We start from the raw sequence: 6,000 nt of genomic DNA on the forward strand, positions 1-6,000 counted from the left end.
CAGCAACCAACATTTGGAGAATTTATCCTCTAGTGCTAATTCAAAATCTGATTTAGGCGATAATCACAAGGTGTCCGTTGAAAAAAGAAAAATTAACTATGTTGATCATAGATCTAACGACAACGTTTTTATCAAGGAAATTCCAAAGAAACAGAAAAGGATGGATTTCAAATAAGAAGAATGGGTTGGTTAAGAGGCGGTTGAGGACTACAGGAGGTAGTGGGGTGTAAGTAAGACTGGACAACGAACCGGAATGGGACCACCTGACCGGAATGAACCGGTACCGGACTGGAATGGGACGAATTGATCGGTTCATTGACCGGTACCGGGATGAACCGGACCGAAATTATCGTGACGAATACTCAGTTCCGTCCCCTCCTACTATATGCAGGGATGGAATCGGAACGGACCAGAATGGAACGAAATGCGATAAACGGAATGACACATCTAGTTATTTTAAAAAAATGATTTTTTTGAATCACTAAAATATGAATATTTTTTTATTTTTTTAAGTTTGGATTAATATTTTTAAATTTATAATGTAATTTTTTACTTTAGTTATTTTAAAGATACTTTTTATAAAAATTTTACTTATTAAGTTTGCAAGTTAAGTCTAATTAAGTTTTCAAGATTTAAATCTTTTAGAGTTTATAAGTTATTACTTATTATTTGTTATTATGTTATAACTAGTGAATTTAACCGCGCTTCGCGCGGTGATAATTTTTTATATAATTATCACTTATTAAAATTCAAACTTTAATCTAATCGATTGTTAATATTTGCTTTCCACTAAATTGTATCATTTGAAAGTGTGATATAATTTGAAGAAAGATTGATCCCTTATATTACCTTATGTCATCAAATGGCATAAAAATATATTTACTCTACTTGAGCATGTGAAAGTAAACAATAATATTTGATTTTTTTCACAGCATCTCTTTAATGGGTTTTGCTATATAATTTTTATCTTCCTTTTTTTCTATATTTTTAAATTGTTTTTCTCTCTTTTTTTGTTGACTTTTTTTTATCCATCGCCCTTTTACCATTTTGTTCATGAAATATTATTTTCTTGAGAGTTAAATTCTGAAAGAAAATGATGTTGGAAGTAAAAAGTTTTATCTTTCAGTAAATTCACTTTGAAGTTGAATTTTAAAATTTTAAAAATCAATAAAAATATGTTTCACCTTTTCACTTTAAATTATTTATAATTCAAAAAACAACTTTTATTTTTGCTCACAAAAAAAATTTAAACGATTAATAACTTTGAATAATTATTCTTTATAAAATTCACAATTTTCACACTAAACAACGCATTAATCCTTGTCTTTTCTTTACCTTTATTTTTTCGCATCCTTCTTTTTACCGTTACTTCTCTACTCCTTTTCAAAATAAATAAGTATCTCCACAAATAATATATTTTATTGATTACATACAACATTACAAATTAATAATTTTATCATATGACTATTTTGTGGGTGTCTGTTCATCTACTATTTTGTCAATGAGTATTACTGTACCTTATCCTTTATATAATTATTTATTTTTCTAAAAAAATGTTATATGACAAATGTTTGTAGCTTAAAAAGAGAAAAATGTTAATACCTGAAATTAATTTATACTTCACCAAGAAAGTAATTATTTGATAACACTAAATTAGTAGCATCCGAAGAGAAATTGGTAAAAGATATCGTAATTAATAATATATGACGGATAATTAACTAAAATTTGAATGATTTTCAGTAGAGTCTTTTTCTTCTTTGCATGTGTTGTAAAATCAAACTTTGTCATCTTTAATTTTTCACCTCTCAAGAAAAGTTTTGAATCCTTTTACATGTGATAGTTGTCAATACTTTAACAATTTTAAAGTTTTTGATAATCAATAAAATAAACCTTCAATCAACTTGATTTGAACCTGCTAACTTAATTTCTTTTGACCTTATGATTCATCGAATTATAATCATAAGTAATTTGAGAATTTAAAATGTTTTAAAAAGAATGTGTAGAAAAAACTAACATTCATGGAACAAGATTCTTTTTTGTCAACAAAAAAATTATTCAAATTGATTAGTTCGTCATGTTCTTGAAATTAATAACATTCTACATTTTGTAAATTCTAACAATTTATCATCAAATTGTCTTTATGTGTAATCTAACTCTAAAAAAAATATGGCATGCTAACAATCCAACTGAAAGCAAGGTATATAAATTAAGAAAGCTACATTAGGAAAGTATACACATCTGATCTATGTATAGCACAGAATAATAGACTACGAAAAGACAAAAAATTAATTTAAAATGTATTTACTCATATATTAATATACAAATTCATAGCCATTATAAGTCCTTTTATTTAATAGATTGATTATATATTTAAAATTGAAAAAAAATGAAAAGTAAAAATAAAGATAAATTATAATGGCAATATTACAAGAAAGTATGACATCAATTCGTCATGTTTCACTTTATTTTATATATATAGATTTCAACAGGTCTACACATTTAGTATTACAAAAATATGTAATAAGATATTTTTTAGTCAATAAGAATTATACCCAGATTAATCAATTCGCAACTTTTCTTTAAATATATTGCATTTCACGTTCTTCAAAATTTTTTCCTTATCATTAATTCATCCATATCAGTAATGATCAACACTGAAAAAAGAAGAAGAATATGTCAGATTAACAATCTAATTAGGAGCAAATGAATAAGCAAGCTACAACATAAAAATGATGAAAAAATTCCTTATCATCAAATTATCTATATCAGATCAATACCGTAAAAAAAAAAGAATATGCTAGATTAACAATCAAATTAAAAGCAAAATAGAGTAAGCAAGTTACAACATAAAAAGAAAAAAGAAATCCCAATCTATATAAGATATTTTTTAGTCAATAAAAATCATATCCAGATTAATCAATTTGCAACTTTTCTTGAAATATATTACATTTCACGTTCTTCAAGTTTTATTCCGTATCATCAAATCATCCATATCAGTAATGATCAACACTGAAAAAAGAAAAAGAATGTCAGATTAACAATCTAATTAGGAGCAAAATGAGTAAGCAAGCTATAATATAAAAGGAAAAAAAATTCTTATCATCAAACCATCTATATCAGATTAATACCATAAAAAAAGTATATGCTAGATTAACAATCAAATTAAAAGCAAATAGAGTAAGCAAGTTACAACATAAAAAGAAAAAAGAAATCCAATCTATATATATAGCACAAAAACATAGACTATGGGAAGACACAAAATTAATTAACATATAATAACTCAAAAATTAATACATATTAAAAGTCATTACATGTACAAATTAAAAATAAGTAACGCTTGATTGAAAATATGGAAGGGTAGATACATTCCTTTATAACCATTACACAACTTAAATTTGGAAGGAAGGATTAAATGTTTTAAATGCTCATAATGAGGGGAATTTTTTTTTAAAACAGATTTTTAATAGAAAAAAGATGAAAAAATTTGAAAATTATGGAAAAATTTATAAATAGTAATACTGGCCATTGAGGCATGCCACATCAGCAAACTGAGATTCAGCTTTATATATATATATAGATTTATAAGTAATATTTATAACTTGTAATTTAAATAAATTAAATTTTTAATTTTAAAAAATTAAATAAAAATAAGGATAAAACAATCACACAAATTAAAGAGTATCAATTTAATTTATTTAAATTTGTATTATAAATTACAATTTCAATTTACAACTAGTAGTAGAGTGCATAGTTTACGCAACCACCTTCTAGATTGATAGTTGTTTCAATTAAGTCTCGAATATAATACTAATGTAATACTAATAGGGGTAGTTGGGTTACTTGGATATTATTTATTATTTAATATAAGATATAATTTATAAATATATAATATAAATTAATTAATAAATATATAATATTAATTAATAAATATTAATTAATTGGTACCTGACCGAAACAAAACCGGAATAAATTGGGATGAACCGGTACCGATTTCGATTTCGTTCCATTCCGTGTCCCGATTTGGGATGTCCCGTTCCGTTCCGTTCTGTAGGCAACCGAACCGGGATGAACCGAAACGAACTGAAACAGTATCGGACCAGTACTGGTACAAGTACATCTTGTTCCATTGCCCAACCTTAGGTGTGAGGAAGAAGAAGGTGTGGGGTTGCTACCCTCTCTCTCTCAATCTCACTCGCTACTCTAGCGCAATTTGGTTGTGGAGCGCAAATAGCAAAATTGTAGTTATAGAAAACTAGTATGATTTTTATGTTTGTTATTCCTAAATTTTAGTCAAAGTTATGCGGTGGGTTGAAGTAATTATTTTTAGGGAAAATTGCAAGTTAAGTAATGTATAGTAGTTAATTAGTCATAATAGCTATAGTTTTAGCTAACTACCACTTGCGAACAACATTTCATGATAATTACTTAGGGCTAGGGTTCCGAGTTTATAACTCGCACGTTTGTATAATTCGGAATTCGTATAATATAATTTGTATGATGTAGTTTTGTATAATATAATTTGATATCCGTGTTTGTATAAATTCATTATTTCAAGTTTATACAAAAATAACTCAATTATATAAACGTACCAACAAATTATATAAACACCCTCAAATCATATAAATCAGGGAATTATACAAACGATGTAGCTTAAACAATAGCTACAACCCGTAAATTTGCAAACTATAGTTATGAAACATCATTAAATTTATTATACTGGATATTTGCGAAAAAATCTCCTTATTTTAAAAAGGAAAACTTTCACATATAGCCACTTAAAGATAATTAATTACTCTCCGTAGCTGTAGTTTGATATTACAATTTGTAGCTACATGTTATTTGGAGGAGATAGGCGATTGAGACTGGGAGAGAGAGAATAGAGGCGAGAGAGAGGGGGAAAAGAGTGGGAGAAAAGTGAATTGTATATGTATATTGGTTAGATAATTGTATATTATACATATTTAATTGTATATATGGCAAGAGAGATTGGGAGAGGGAGGAGGGAGGCAAGCGAGAGAGGGCATATAATTGCATATAACTGTATATTATACATTTACATTTGTATAAATGACAAGCGAGATAGGGAGAGGGAGGAGAGAGGCAAGCGAGAGAAGGCAGAGAGTGGGAGAGAGGTGAATTATATATGTATATAGCTAAAAAATTGTATATTTATACAAATTTATTTGTGTATCCTGGCGAATTGTACATATACAAACATGACTAATTATACAAACTCGAAGCAGTCCACGTAATTAATGTATAATGTTAGTCGCGAGTCGTAATTATAGCAAACTATAGCTATGATGAGTAATTAATAATATAAGTTTGCTTATCCGCGCAATTTTTCCTTTTAAAAATTAATGCAGAGCATATTTATGTGGGGCAAGTCTATAGGGGCGGGGAGGGGCGGTTCAAAAAAATTACGGGTTGCCCATTGGCATTCCTAGTTTTCTCATCCACTTTACATCATCTATTTTTTTTTTTGGTTTGAAACAAAATTTATTTTTAAATTAGTATATCAATTAGGGGTGTGCATCGGTTAATACATGCTAACAGAAGGAGATGTTATACATGTATATTGGATATTTGAAGTTTGTGCAAAATCATTATTTTTATACATTTTATGTTATAAATCAAAAGTTCAAAACAAAACACTTAACATCTCAATTAATGCATATATTTTGCTAAATTAAAAGTTGAAAAGTCTAACATATTACTTAATTCGTAACTAGTTATACTGTATTGACAAAGAAATAAAATCCAAGGAACATACGTATTTAAAATTAATTGAAAGATTAAAAATAATGTCAACTTTGACATAAAAAATCTATAGAAGTTTCAATAATAAGATGTTGTTATACATGTATATTGACAAAATCATTATTTTTATACATTTTATGTTAAAAATCAAAACAAAGCACTTAACATCTCAACTAATGCATATATTTTGCTAATTGAAAGTTAAAAAGCCTAATATATTACTTAATTCATAATAGTTAT

Source organism: Solanum pennellii, chromosome 6 (assembly GCF_001406875.1).
Source record: "Solanum pennellii chromosome 6, SPENNV200".
Classification (NCBI taxonomy): Eukaryota; Viridiplantae; Streptophyta; class Magnoliopsida; order Solanales; family Solanaceae; genus Solanum; species Solanum pennellii.